The following is a 16,697-nucleotide window of genomic DNA, read 5'->3' as shown; positions in this document are numbered from 1 at the left end:
ATTGAAATACAAGAACAGGAAATTGGAATTAAGAACATATTCGTCTCTGACTTCAACTTTGTAATTCTGTTTGACCACTGGAAATAACAAGAAATATACACACGGTTATGTGTATAAAAGTATTAGAAGAAAAATTTAGAGCAAGAAATTGGGTTTTAAGGTTAGGCGTGAAACGTTTACACACACACATAAGTATGCGAATACGTATTGAAAATACAAGAACAGGAAATTGGAATTTCTGACACACACTTTGTTGTATTCTTAAATCGACAGTGGGTCACACCTGTTGGTGCATAGCAAATGTTAACATATACAATGCGAACTGTATCAACATCAGTTTCAATTTTGTGAAATAAAACCCAATACGTGCATACGAATGTTTACTTACCTTGCTAGGCTTTTGTGTTTAAACGGGATTACTTTTGGTATAATTGTTGATTTTTGAAAATACTTTATAATCACCCTGTTTCACCTCAGTTAAACATAAAGCTTGGAAGCAATCTGTTACATTGAATAAGAATACGCTGAATTTGGGTTATTTTCTTACTTCAAACATTTCGCTAAATTAGAAGTTTTCATAAGGGCACAGTAGTTAAACCATCACTGAAAGACCCATCAAGATGCATAAGCAATTAACATTTAGTTTAAGAGTTGTCTTATACGTGCTTTAAGTTTGATGTTCCGAGAAGTATTAATAGAAATATAAAAATTATGAAAATACAAGGAAGAAAATACTAATAAACTAATAATTACTTCCAATACGGAATTAAGTACTTAATATTGGGTGTTTGCCCGTCTCTCTGCTTACTCTACGCTCTTTCACGAACAATCGAGAAACAGAAGACATTATAAGGTTGTTATATTGAAGCGTAAAACTAACTGTTCTTAGAGTTCCAACAACGTGTTTGCTTCTACAGGAAAAGGCCCGACATTGCCAGGTGGTCAGGGCGTTTGACTCGCAATCTGAGGGTCGCGGGTTCGAATCCTCCGTCCCACCAAACATGCTCGCCTTCCCTCTAATCTTTCACTGTTAAAGTAGGGACAGATAGCGTATATAACCCTCGTGTAGCTTTGGGCGAAATTCAAAACAAACCAAACCAATCTACGGATAATTTTTTTTTATTGACCATTGGCTAAGAGATCCGATTTGTATGTTAGATAAAGTGATGAAAATGTAAAAACTTATCTTTACAACGAACATTAGACACTGCAAATGTTGTCATAAATGTCTTTAAAAAAATCTTCTTTCGCTGGGCAAAAGTCCACATTTTTCTGGGGGTCCAACTGTACTCGAATAATTTCCTGTCTAAGCATTTACAGAAAGTTTTAACGCCATCAAGACCACAAGTAAGCACGCGAATCAAGTAATCTAAGACTACGCTATAGACAAACAATAGAAACCAAAACAGTTTTACATGGTAGTCGAAATTGAGAGACTTTCACGTGGTGATTGTGTGTATTACAAAGTTAAAACATGAATTTTTTAAGGCAAAAGACAGACGAACAATGTAAATCAAAACAGTTTTACATGGTAGTCGAAAATTGATAAACTTTCACACGGTGACTGTGTGTATTACAAAGTTAAAACATGAAATTTTTAAGGCAAAAGACAGACGAACAATGTAAATCAAAACAGTTTGACATGGTAGTCGAAAACTGGCAAACTTTCACATGGTGACTGTGTGTATTACAAAGTTAAAACTTGAAATTGTTAAGGCAAAAGACAGATGAACAACATAAACCAAGACAGTTTTACATGGTAGTCGAAAATTGACAAACTTTCACATGGTGACTGTGTGTATTACAAAGTTAAAACATGAAATTGTTAAGGCAAAAGACAGACGAACAATGTAAATCAAAACAGTTTGACATGGTAGTCGAAAACTGACAAACTTTCACATGGTGACTGTGTGTATTACAAAGTTAAAACTTGAAATTGTTAAGGCAAAAATAGACAAGAAGGATTCCTGATTACTTTTGCTTCATGAAACATGTTGAACAATTAATGGAATGAAAAAAATAATAATTTTCGCGGAAAACTAATATACATATACAAAAACAATTAAAGTGAATATAAAAAATATTAAGAAATTTTCGATGTCGGCACGTATCTAATTTTCTAGGTTCACGTGCCTCAGATATAATTTCAATTAAGTTTAACAAAAACAAAAGCTAGAAAAATACACATAAGTTTGATTATATACGTTTTCTTTGATGTGCTAGTCCGTCGGAATCCAATTTCTATCAACATTAATTATCGTCTACCCTATCAATAAATACAGCCTTGTTCCAGTCCTGTTAACTTTAGCAAAAACTGCAGGAAGAGTTGAATAGATTAATGTTTGTGTGTTTGTTTTGAATTTCGCTCAAAGGTACCCGAGGAACATCTCCGCTAGCCATCCCTAATGATAGACTAGAGGAAAGACAACTAGTCAACACCACCCATCGTCAACTCTTAGGCTACTCTTTCTCAATGAATTGTGGGAATGACCGTCACATTATAAAGTCCCCGTGGCTGAAAAGTTTAAGATGTTTGGGGACGGGATTCGAACCTGTGGCTCTCATAACCACCAGGCCATGTCTACTCGATTAGATTTATGAATTCGGTAACATCAAAAAAAAAAAAGAGAAAAAAGAGAAACACAAAAATATAAAATTTCCAACTAATTAGTAAGGGAAGGTTAATAGAACACAGTTGATTGGAATTTTTGTTTCAGATCAACTGTTCTGCAGATTTTGCTTTTACGGACATATATATATATGTGTGTATTCACACATGATCCGAGCTCAAACAGCGAATTAATTTCAGTTTTCAAAAAGGCCCGCTTCACTGTGTGTAGTTTAATTTTATACAAAATAATATTTGATTTTCATAACAGTATTTATTATTAAAGCTTCAATTAAAACAATTAATTTTTCTATAAAGACGAAATCTAATTGTGTAAATTTGGAATATTTTATACAGACTGCTGTAATATTGGAATCACTTACTCAACAAATGGAAAGTGCAATGCAGTAAAGTGTCCCTGACAGTAAAATGCACATTAATGACGTTTGTTTAGCATATTTAACGAACGTTTTTAAATTTTAAATTTATCTTTCTTTTTTTTTGCCAGATTTTATATGCTAGAAAATACATTAAAATTTCGTTTGATAAATTTCGATATAAAAGTCAGTTATTGAAATAAAAGTCATTTTGGTTTGTAGCATATTTTCCACAACAAACTTTTTCTATTTTCCAATTCTACTATGTACGTAATCAATCGTAACCCTAAAAACACACACCAAAAAACAAGACAACTGAAGCCGTAGCTCGTAAAACACACATTATGTGCATTCATTTAAATATTCCCATTTTTTATGTTTCATTTAAAAAATAGTTCTTTTTAGTATAAGCTGATGAGTTTCACGATAAGCGAATCTATTAGACAGAAAAGACTCGGCCATTTTGAGAAAGAGCGACAAATGCGTTGAGACCTTTTTTTTTATAGGCACTCGTACTTTATCTTTTCAGTTCTTCTTGAAATGCTTTTCTCACGGTCGATTAAGTTATTTAAACCAAACGATGCAATGAAAATTGTGCTAACTACAGATAACGGTGAATTGGCTAAGCTTTTTTTTATTATTAATACCATGTCACAACCGTTCGTCAGAAACTTCCAATGCATCACACACACACTTCTCACTGAATGGATAAAATTATTATGTTGTTTAAAGACCCTATCTCGCAAAAAAAAACATTGGTATTACATGTGATTGTTAGGCAGCTTTTTATGGTATTCCCTTTTGAAATCAATGACGATTAATAAACGCTACTCTGAGTTACGTCATTAATATAAAATACTTATATCAAGTGAATAAATTTTTATTTCCAGAGCTAGATAACTCTTGCTAAAATATCTAACTATAAGAAAAAAAAGGTGTGAATGGAGCGTGATTCTAACAAACACGTCACTCATTGTTGAGAAGATGAGAATTCACTCCCTTAAAGATGTAAATTAAAATTCACATTTCTGCTATGTATGTAAAGGTGTAAATGTATAGAAAGAATAAAAAGTTATGTTGTGTGTGAAAATAAAAATAAAAAACAGTTAGGAATCATTTACATTTAGAATTAAGTTTACTTGTTTGAAGCATAGCTTCTGAAAAATATTATCATGAAATGTTTCTTAATCATATTGTGGGGTGTGATATTACTTTTTTTTCTGATCAAGGGTTTGAATTCACACCTTTTTTGGGTGTAGCTTTTGTATCAATACTTCACACTCATTAAAGTTTGAAACCATGTATTTTTTTTTTCTCTTGGAGGGCTCCAAACGTGTTACGAGAATCTCATAATATAAGTACCTTGGTTCAGAAAAACTAACACGTAACTATTTTTCAACAATTCTTTAAGACAACTGCGAAATCAAGTCGTTCTCTTACATTGAGTTATAAAGGGCAATCAATCTCCACAATCCCTGCGCTGTAGCTTGTTACTGTATCTTCTGATACTAATGGTTTCAGGGAATAATCTATTGACTTGATCCTAACAGTATTTATTGAAGGTTTCAGGGAATAGTCTGCTGACTTGATCCTAACAGTATTTATTGAAGGTTTCAGGGAATAGTCTGTTGACTTGGCCCTAACAGTATTTATTGAAGGTTTCAGGGAATAGTCTGTTGACTTGATCCCAACAGTATTTATTGAAGGTTTCAGGGAATAGTCTGCAGACTTGATCCTAACATTATTTATTGAAGGTTTCAGGGAATAGTCTGTTGACTTGATCCTAACAGTATTTATTGCAGGTTTCAGGGAATAGTCTGTTGACTTGATCCCAACAGCATTTATTGAAGGTTTCAGGGAATAGTCTGTTGACTTGATCCTAACAGCATTTATTGAAGGTTTCAGGGAATAGTCTGTTGACTTGATCCTAACAGTATTTATTGAAGGTTTCAGGGAATAGTCTGTTGGCTTATTCTAATAGTTTCAATAATACTAAAACTACATTAGTATTAACATGTTTTTCGTATTGTTATATTCATTCCTTTTTTTTGCTTATTTGGCAATTCCTGTGGAACTTGTTTCCTAGGTATACTGAATTTATCCAAATCAAGCATAGAAATTAGTGAACATAAGAATCAATTACATTTTGGCGTTTTAATATAAGATAACACATACCGACATTAGCGAAGTTTGAAAGAGTGTTCAAGGATTCCTTGGTGAAATACAAATGTTTTGAAATAAACGTTCCAAACGAAATGGGAACATAAAAGTGAACAATTCTTTAAATGCAAGTCCTATCTGATTGATTCTGCGTTGAGTAGCGTGTTAGCAATATCTTCATTTCTAAGTGCCATATTCGTAGCATTTTAAACTCACTGCTGTTGTAACTGTACCTATAGTTTCCTTAAGTAACCATCAGATTTTCTCAGCACCTATAGTTGAGTAGCTTTCCTAAGTACCTATAGTTTCCTGTAGTAACCAGAGGTTTTCTAAGTACCTATAGTGTTCTGTAATACAGTATAGTTTTTCCAACTATCTATAGATCCCCTAAGTAGCTATAGCTTCCTGTAGCACCTATAAGTTTCTTAACTACTTATAGGTTCTTGTAGTACATCATAGAACCAATATAGTTTTCCTGAAAACCTATAGTTTCCTGTAGTACCTATAGATTTCCCAAGTCCCTATAGTTTCCTGTAGTACATATAGTTTCCCAACTACCTATATTTTCCTGCAATACCTATTATTTGTGAGTACACTTGAACAGAAAAGATCGTAGTGACCATATTTTATCCGAAACGTGTTTTGTTTTGAATTTCTCGCAAAGCTACACGAGGGCTATCTGCGCTAGCCGTCCTTAATTTAGAAGTGTAAGACTAGAGGGAAGGCAGCTAGTCATCACCACCCACCGCCAACTCTTGGGCTACAATTTTACCAACGAATGCTGGGATTGACCGTCATTATAACGCCCCCACGGCTGAAGGGGAGAGCATGTTCGGTGTGACAGGGATTCGAACCCGCGACCCGCTTTCGACTGAATTGTTTGTTTCTTTGTAAGATTGTTTTATTCCAGAATATCGATAGAATAGTAGAATGTCTGGAGCAAGGAACCTTAGTTTTTTACATTACCAATACTGCTTTTACGACTCCGCTAGTCTTAAGACATTTGTCATGTGTTCAGCATCATGGAAAAGGCTTCTTAAGTTTTAAGCTACTTGTCGTAAGATTAGAGTTATAAAAGGAACGTATGAAATATTAAGCGATTTGTCACAAGTTTAGTCTCATGAAAGGAGTGTCTCGCATGCAAAACTATGAGTAATAATTTCAATGCCATAAAAGATCTTAAGCCTTTAGCTATCGTCGTAACTTTAACGTCGTGAACAACCTTTGCATTGGGACTAAGCACAGTAGAAGAGCAACAAATATACAACGAGAAATGTCGAAATTTCATTGTTCTTCAGTTTATAGAAAGTACCAATTTTTAATAAGATAACGCAAATTAATGTTACAATGAAAGCATAAATAGCACTATTGGTAACATTGCTCCACCCCAGAAAAACAATAACAACAACTTGATGTTGATGAATTCATCCTCAGTTGATAAATAATTGTATTTAAATTATTAATTGTAATCTGATTTCATTTGTTTCTTCAGTTGGTCCAAAATCAATAACAAGAAAATACACTGAAGCCAAATCCGTAATTAATCTGGTCGTTAATTGTTCGATTATTTTGATTTAAAACTGTTTACCGCGTAAATAGAACGCACACTCTACGCTCCCTGACAAGCACGTAAGTAATTCAGTTGTAATATATTACCTTTCTTTGTGTGTGTGTGTCTATGTGTTAACCACTCTCTGGATAAAATTTAGTGTCTGTACCAGGGTTAGTAAATATCTAATTGCAAGTTTGGAATGCTATTATTATTGTTTTTTCAACTCAGTGGTAATATAAAGCAACGTAATATAAATTAGTTTGTTTTACCGCAAAGCTTCATAATTGTTTATTTGTGCTCTTCCCAAAAGGGGAATCGAACTCAGAATTTTAGCGTTGTAAGTCCGTAAACTTACTGCTGACCCACCGGGAAACATTCATTAGTAAGATACATTTTCTCTACGTGATTTTCAAAAACAAATAAAGGTATTTTTTTGTTTTCTTATTTTTTCACTAGGAGATTTCAATGCTGTTGTTACACACGAAGAAAGTAGAGCCAAACGTTTTAAATTGTTTTGACTGTGCAGAACATAGATGGCTCATTGTGTAGCTTTGTGCTTAACTTCAAACAAACAATCAAACCGTGTGAAAAGCAAAACTACAACTTAAATATTTCAAGTTTTATTGTTTAGACTGTGATATATATTTTTATTGCAGTCAAATTAAAAGACAATAATTACCCTAAGTACCATAATCACTTACATTATGCGTAATAAGGCAAATAATAATTATCTTTAGCGCAGGAGTTCAATTTGTTATTCCAAAGAGTAGCCCCCCCCCATTGGCACAATGGTATGGTTATATTGCTAGAAACCGGGTTTCGATACCCGTGATGGGCAGAGCACAGACAGCCCTTTGTGTAGCTTTGTGCTTAATAACAAACAAAGAAACAAACCAAAGAGTAAACAAGAGGGAATCCTCAATAGTCGCGGCTGTAATTAGATCTCAAATCGGTCAACAGATGGAGCTATGACCTCAAAGTTTGTACTTAAATATAAACTTGGAGCCGTTCTTCGAGCCGCTATGCTAAAAATATTGACTTGTTTCAACTGATATAACGAATTTTCGACAATAATACTTTGCTGCATTGAATATTTACCTTTTATCTCCCTGCTCCATCCATTTTCAGATAACATCAGAAAATGCTGCTTTGTCCTTACTTTGATTATGCCTTTTATCTCTTATATAAAGCAAGAGTAAAAATACGTTAAACTGGCTTTTGTCCAAGAATCTTATAGTTTTGTGATATCTGTTCGTTATCAGAAAATTTCCATTGCAGTTTACAGGAAATTCGAAAATGGGACAGCCGAAATGAAACTGGAAATAACATTCCATTTGACATGAGAACTTCTTAGAAACTGACATAAAAACTGTGCGCACAAAACAAAAATTGATCAAGTGAGAGATAATAGGAATCAACATGAGAATGTAACTAAAGCTCCATTTTAGTGGCATATCGTGCAACCTGACAAATTATCGTGCAATGCACCTGTCTAGTTAAATTCAAGAGCTGAGACTTGAAGACAAGTGGGTGCGCGGTTTCAAAGCACATATATATATATATATACGTGCCAATGCTTTGAAATTATACACGTAAGTATGCCTCGGAACCATTTATATATATATATATATCAATGGTTCGGAATTACACGTATATATATGCACTTCGTAGCTTTGTAATACATATTTTAGACTAAACGCTCAGTTTTAACACTAAATCGGCAGTAGTCATTTTTCTGTTTATATTTTCTTTTCTTTAACCATCGACTTCTCAATGGTTGAATAAAATTTATGTGTTGATTAATCATTTTCTTACTGAGATTTCTATGAACACATAAAACCGTCTTATAAGCTCAAGCGGATAAATGTTTTGGCATACATAATGCTATAAACGGAAATGGGCTAACGTGAAACGAAAGGAAAAAAACAACAAACAAACTTCATTTTCTTTTCAACACCATAATTTATTTTCTTTGTAGATTTTGATTAACGTTAGCATAGTTAAAGTTTTGCCTAAGACAAGAAAAACGAATTGATTGCCCATGGTAAAAGACTAGTTTTGACAAAATGGATTACCTATTTAAAAATATGAAATACAGCACTTAAATTTTGCCAGATAAACTGTTGAATTGAGCGTCGCGCTTACTGGTGGTAGAAATTCTCCCCCACCACCACCCTCGTCCCCGTAATAACTCTTTTTAAAAACGTTAACTTCTTACTCTATTTGACAAATAGTACAGAAGACTGAAAATTCAATAGTTGATTTTTTGTGATATTTTTGGATTATTAGAAGTTACGAAACGATATTCTTGTTTGTCATAACAAATGTAACGATGACATGTTTGCGGTACAATTGAAACAATTGTTTTTAAAGGACAAAATAAATGTAAGTTTAATCTAGCTACGAAAAATTGTAACTTTTATTGATAAAACAAGTCTACTGTCAGAACATTACGTTTTAAACAAAATGGTCACCGTTTTGTTTCGTAGAAGGAATATAAGGTTAATCTTGGTAACTTTTTACAGTGAGATTAAACTCATTATCTGATGACCAACCAACAATAAAACTTGCAATAAATTTCAATACGATAGTGTCTCCATCAGTTATGTTCGTTATGGTTGTGCATATGGGTCAGGTTTAACAATCCATATTATCTCAGAAGTTAAGTGGAAACTGGATAACAATAAATGTGAGTTTTCCGAGATAATCGTCAATAGAAATGCTACTGTTGCAATATTAACTGGACACTACTTAAGTTAGTCCGCCGGTGGGACAGCGGTAAGTATACGGACTTACGGTGCTAAAATCCTAAGTTCGATTCCCCACGGTGGACAAAGCATATAGCCCAAGTTGGCTTTGCTCTAAAACAAACAAGATCCCCCAGTGGCACAGCGGTATGTCTGCAGACTTAGAACGCTAGAAAACGTGGTGGGCAAAGCACAGATAGCCCATTGTGTAGCTTTGTACTTAACTTTAAATAATAATAACAACAACAACAACAACAACTTATAGTTATTTTAACCGTGTTTAAATACCTGCCTCGTTCAACGAAGTTCAAGAGTCTTTAAAGAGTTTTTATTGTTTGTTTTAGAGCAAAACCACATACAGCTATCTGCTGTGTCACCGCGGGGAATCGAGCCCTGGGTTTTAGCGTTGTAAGTCCTTAAACTTACCGCTGTTCCACCGGAGGAGAGTCCCTAAAGAAGGTATTATTAGTATGAGCCGAAACTTATGCAAAGTTTTAAGATTTTGTTTTTAAGTACAAGATCTTTCAGACTTTTAAATTTGTGATTTACTAATCTTACAGTGGAGTTAAAAATATCTTGACACTTTTCAAAAGAAAGCCTAATCTTCTTGTTCATATCTTTAGCATAATAAGCTACATATTATTAGGAAGTGAGAGATATTAAACCTAATCACGTTTGATTCTATACTTTCAAACAGTAGTAAGAATCCGAATAAACGGGCATTGCTTTATCAAGTATCCTATTGATCTAAATCAACTCTCAAACAGTAGTAAGAATACGAATAAACGGGCATTGCTTTATCAAGTATCCTACTGATCTAAATCAAATCTCAAACAGTAGTAAGAATCCGAATAAACGGGCATTGCTTTATCAAGTATCCTATTGATCTAACTCAACTCTCAAACAGTAGTAAGAATACGAATAAACGGGCATTGCTTTATCAAGTATCCTACTGATCTAAATCAACTCTCAAACAGTAGTAAGAATACGAATAAACGGGCATTGCTTTATCAAGTATCCTACTGATCTAAATCAACTCTCAAACAGTAGTAAGAATACGAATAAACGGGCATTGCTTTATCAAGTATCTTATTGATCTAAATCAACTATTAAACAGTAGTAAGAAACTAATAAACAAGCAATACTTCATCAAGTATCCTACTGATCTAAATCAATTACCAAACAGTTGTAAGAATCCGAATAAACAGGCATTACTTTATCAAGTATCCTACTGATCTAAATCAACTCTCAAACAGTAGTAAGAATACGAATAAACGGGCATTGCTTTATCAAGTATGCTATTGATCTAAATCAATTCTCAAACAGTAGTAAGAATACGAATAAACTGGCAATACTTTATCAAGTATCCTACTGATCTAAATCAATTCTCAAACAGTAGTAAGAATACGAATAAACTGGCAATAATTTATCAAGTATCCTACTGGCACAGCGGCATATCTGCGGATTTACAACGTTATAAAAAGGGTTTCGATACCCGTGGTGGGCAGAGCAAAGATATCCTATTGTGTAGCTTTGTGCTACACAAACAAATTTATCAACTATCCTACTGATCTAAACCAATACCAAGGTCGTTTCAATAGCTTTATATTTTATAATAATGTAATCTAAGCATTAATTCTCTTTCAATAAGCATTCTTACAGATAGTTTGTGATAATAATGAAATAACAAGTAGCAACATTATCTATATTTTGATAATTCTAGTTTGATCTTGTAGTTGTCAATTTATATAACTATGCAAGCAACACTTCAAGTACAGTCATTTGTATTGCACTGCCTTTTAGTTAACACCGTGTAATATGTATTTTATTCAAATAATTCATTTTAGGTTTCAACGGGTATGATTTCTTTTACTTTAATACTAGCAGAAACCTGCAAATCATTGGCGGTTAAATTAGAATCTTTATTTTAACAATACTTCTTTAAATAAACTTTGAAGGCTTTCTAGAATAACAGAAAATAACTCTAATCACAGACACCGAAATCTATAATTCCACTTATCTTAGGCCTAGTATTAGTTAAGCCTTTATTAATTAATTACAGATCTATATTTAATAAAGAGATAAATTAACGCTGTAACTTATGTACGTGTTTGCTTTAGTTTAATTAGGGCTAAACTTTACCGTACTTAATACTATCGGTAAATATACTTATAATGTTATTCTACGACCGAACGCTAAACCTTTTTAAAAACGTTGATAACCTTTCAATATGTTGTTGTACAAAACTTCTTCTAAAGTATAATTACATCCGCTTTTTTGAAATGTAGTGCGCGCACCTGCGCACTTAGATAGTAAGGTGTGCGCAAATTTTCAGGACAGACAAAAACTGAATATTGTTATAATAGGTTCCATTCCTTGACTGAAAAAATAGCAGATAATGGATTTAAATAACAAGAATTTGTCATTTAAGCTAAGTATTTAGTCCAATATTTGACGGTTGTCAGAAGTGACGAGTAGAAAGGTCCTTAGCTCCCCAGTGGCACGGCGGTATGTCTGCGGACTTACAACGCTATAATCCGGGTCTCGATACCCGTGGTGGGCAGAACACAGATAGTCCGTTGTGTAGCTTTGTGCTTCATTACAAACAAACAAAAGTCCTTACTGCAGACGACCACACTTTTCCAAATTCATTAACCGCAGAAATTGTTTTAAGGTTTCAAGGATTTTATGAAGTTGAGTAACAAGACTAGTTCTTTAACTGATAAAACACCAACCAGAATTAATGAAATGTATGCGAAAGGTAGCGTTAAATTCTAACGTCCCCCTTGTTGTCTTTCCGAAATCGCTGAAATGCTTTGAATTTGCTTTTTCCTTTTATATTTTTAAAACGTTTTCGTTAAAATTATGAAGAGCTTTTTGTTTCTAAACTTCAAAGATATATTAAACAACTTAATAAGAAAACAGCAAAACGGCCGTTTCTAGTTACACGTTTTCTTACTACCCATAAATTTTGAAAATATGAAAAGTTTTTTTTTAAAAGATTCATTTCATGCTGTTTCTGAATTTACTGTTACGTCTCCGATCGTTAGTTGATTTTCCGTAACTTCGTTCCCACGAAACTTTAGCGACACAAGTCCTTTCTTAATAACACTGGTTTATTCTATCCCGTTCCTTCGTGAATGCCCTAGCATTTACTAGATATAGGGTAGTCTGGTATATATATAAGAGGGTGACAACGTGACGGGAATAATGTGTGTAGGTAGTGAGTAATTGAACTGAAGTCGGAAAGTATTGTTGAAGTTAACGTTCGTTGTTATAGCGTTTGTTAGAGAGCGACTGTTGAAAATAAGTGTATCGGTAAAGTTATATTCAGAAATTGGCTTCTTAAAACAGTAATGTTGCGTCAGCGAGGTCACGTGACTAGTGTCACGCCACCTAATTTCTAGAACTGAAGAGTGTCCTTTCATTCATTTACTTATAGTTTTTTAGTTAGTTGAAAAGTTGTTGTTTGTTTTTGAAGTTAAGCACAAAGCTACACAATGGGCTATCTGTGCTCTGCCCACCAGAAAGCCGGTTTCTAGCGTTGTAAGTCCGCAGACATGCCGCTGTGCCACTGGGGGAGGGGCTAGTTGAAAAGAAGAACGACATTACTTACGTTATTAATACATCAGGCATTTACGTTTAGAAGAAGGAATTCCTTCAATTATCTAAAATATTTTCATACTAAGATGTATATATTTCACAATTTTGAACGTTACGTTTCTAAATTTTATATCTCATTGTGTCAGATTATTTCTTTTGGCAAAAAACAACAACAACAAATACACGAAATTTTTCCTCCTTTTCTCCAAAACTATTTCGCACGGTTCATCAGTTAAAACTATTAGGTGAACTTAAGTAGTTTTTTAGGTCCTAGTTTGCACTTCTTTTCGGTACTAAAAACAAAAAGAGAATTATTTTGTGGTTGATGAGTGAAGTGTCGTTTCAGTTCCGTGACTTTAATGAGAATTCTTATCTTTCTATTTTTATAAAAGCATATATAAACACATGTGCATGAGTAATAGGCCTATTATAATAGGTCTCGGTACGACATACATCACCTTTACAGATTCGTTCTAAGTGGCTTCAGGATAAACATTAGCTTGAACGTCCCTCTGTGAAACCTGGGTAGTTTGCCCAAGGCTAGTCTGTGTAACTGGTGTAGACACATACGGAGTGGATGTAATACTGTCTCGTGATCTATATCGCCATTTTGTAATCAAAGTATATATTATTGTTGTTGATATATTCGTTCTAGCTTGCGTTCACGAAGCCTTCAGGCAATTGTCAACATGAAGCTTAGAAAAACTCTAACTTAAACAATAACCTGCTACATACCAAACTGCTAAAAGTATGGAAGAGTTCTTTAGATGCTGCTATATTTCAAACGTTATTACATCTTTCTGACAGGATGAATTCAGAATTTATTAAGTGTTCCAGATTTCATTTCTCAATCTCGAATACCGTCTAGCATTCACTGTGTTTTGTAAATATGCCTGAGTTCCAGATGCTATTGAGCTGTATACCGAGCAGTAGTATATCATTCCTAAATATCCTAGATAAACTGAGGCAGTTAAATACTTCTGTTCACTTATACTTATGATGAACATGTGTAGAAATGATAAATATTCTAAAGTCACTATGTGTTTACACACTATAAGAAGTTCTGTAGTGTTAACTATTCTAAAGTCACTATGTGTTTACACACTATAAGAAGTTCATAAACACAGTAATTTTAGAATATTTGAGATAGAATATTTAACACTACAGATCTTCTTATGGTGTATAAACACATAGTGACTTTAGAATAGTTAACACTACAGGCCTTCTTATAGTGTGTAAACACATAGTGACTTTAGAATAGTTAACACTACAACACTATAAGAAGTTCTGTAGTAAAGTACAACAATTAATATTCACCAAACTGAGTTTCATACTGGAATTCACTTCTAAACATGGGCTGATTCTCCACCCTTTTTCTTTTGCACGAATCGGTTACAACAAGTAAATAGTAGGTTATAAATATTCTGTTTGATAAAATGTTTTTAGTTGAAAATTTACTTGTTTGTTTGATGTTAAGCTTAAAGATACACAATGGGTTAACTGTGCCCTGTCCACCACGGGTATCGAAACCGGATTTTTACTGTTGTATGCCTGCCAATTTGCCGCTGAGCTACTGGGGGACCCTTCGAAGATGAAATATAACCATTGATGTATGCACGTGCCTATCTAAAGACCAGCAAATGGTCGTACTGAATTAATATCCACTATAATACAACAAACATGTTCGGATACAGATACGGAATATGTTAGCAGCATATACTGGTCACATTGTAAATTCATTTAGATAATCCTGGCTTCTATCTATAGCGTGACATCCCGCATACCTCAGTATAAGAAAGACGAGGTTATATTTTACAAATATTACTCTTCTGTATTTCACAGTGATAGCGTCTGTGTTTATTTCATATGACAAATGAATAAGAAATTATCGTCTTATCTATATTTCCTGAATACGTACAATCAGGAGTGGACATGTGAAAAAGTGTTAATTTTTAGCCGCGGCATAACGGCTCATAGCACGGCTCTAATTTTTTTTTTTTTTTTAAGTACAAACTTTTAGCTCACATAGCTCCGTCATCACTTGACCGATTTGTGATCTAATTATTCCTTTGGACTCAGGAGGTCAAACCCTTTCGATTAATGTATTTAATCACACCCAAGGTTTCATAGATTAATTTACTATAGTCCTGCTTAAAATAATTTCAATTTGAGAGTAGGTTGTAGAGATCCTGACGAGTAATAAAATCGAATATAGTATACGCGCATAAAAATATAACTAATAAAAAGAGGAAAAGGTCTTATAGATTAATTTATTCTAATCCTGCCTAAACTTATTACAAGTTCCGCGGCTACTGAATATTCCCTATTGTTTTTTTTTTACATTATGAGTAAATTTTCATATGAGAGAACAGAAAGATTGTGATTAAATGTAAAATGTTCCCGATAAAACAACAACAACAAAACAGGTTAATAACGATAAAATTTCCTGGAAACCTACTCAGTATTTAACATACCAAGAAAGCATCAAGAGAAGAAAAAGTTAGGCTATTGTCGCTCCAACAAGTAGTCATTTTAATTAGCCCCCAGTGGCAAAGCGTTATGTCTGCGGACTTACAACGCTAGAAATCGGGTTTCGATACCCGTCGTGGGCAGAGCACAGATAGCCTATTGTGTAGCTTTGTGCTTAACTACAAACAAACGAAAACGAAACATTTTAATTGTATTTAAAACATCGCCAAATCACCAAACTCAACACGTAGTTATTTAAAACATTGTCAAATCAACAATCTGAGCAATATAAAACCAGGAAGGAATCTGCTATTTGAACTTTACACTCAATAAGAGTAAAAAAAACTTGTATTCGAAAAATAACTTAGGTTACGGAGTCTACTAATAGAAAGAGTGTATTGTAAGCATGTATGAAATATTTCGTAACATATCCCTATTTGGATGAAAACCTATGACTTGAAGAATGTCTTGAGAACACAGGACAAAAAACAAAACAAAAAAAACAAACAAGAAACGTTCGATAGTTTAATACTGTTTGCTTAGTGCGAATGATGACAATTGATCACCTCTTAGCGTGACAGCAGCTGTCACTAGATGGCACCATTTGGAACACAAATGTTGCCATGGTAACGTTTTTCAAGCTTTAAGCTGGTTGGTCGAGCTTTGAAAAAATGTTGGCGAAATGAAAAGCTTATACAATGAAGACAAAATGAATCAATTTTAATCGTTAGTGGGCGTGACACCATGGCAATTTATAAAGTAAACATTCCCGCCATTTATAGGAAAACAATTTTAGTTCTCCAGTTGAAAACTACTACTACCTGCACGAACATTACTATTTAGTGTCGTTATAAGATCGATGTAGTTTTATACCTACAACTATAGGCCTTTATTTCCGCGAATCATCTAGCAACACAGAGAGGCGAGTAGAATAAGATTCAGTGGCACTTACTTAAATATTTCAAAAGGTCTCAAGAGTTCCTTTGGGGGGGGGGGATTTTTGAACACGACAAAGCTCTACGTCGTACCACCCTGTATTTGGTTATGCAAACAAAATTTTCGTGTCTAATGTCATTTCGGAGTTTGGCTTTGAACGAACAGTACAAAAGGAAAAAATTACATTAGTCATTAATTTTTACCGCACGTGACACAATGTTGAAGCTGGAGGTATTCGGGTTTTC

General features: G+C 33.9%; 1 protein-coding gene across 1 annotated transcript in view; it reads right to left on the bottom strand.

The window, feature by feature from the left end:
- The window catches only part of LOC106467884 (Down syndrome cell adhesion molecule-like protein Dscam2), a 110,180-nt gene that overhangs the window by 87,466 nt on the left and 6,017 nt on the right, over window positions 1–16,697 (bottom strand). The gene's annotated exons all lie outside the window — the stretch shown is intronic.

This window comes from Limulus polyphemus, unplaced genomic scaffold (genome assembly GCF_000517525.1).
Source record: "Limulus polyphemus unplaced genomic scaffold, Limulus_polyphemus-2.1.2 Scaffold2778, whole genome shotgun sequence".
NCBI lineage: Eukaryota > Metazoa > Arthropoda > Merostomata > Xiphosura > Limulidae > Limulus > Limulus polyphemus.
Note: the sequence above shows the minus strand (reverse complement) of the source record. Positions and strands in the feature narration are given on the sequence as shown.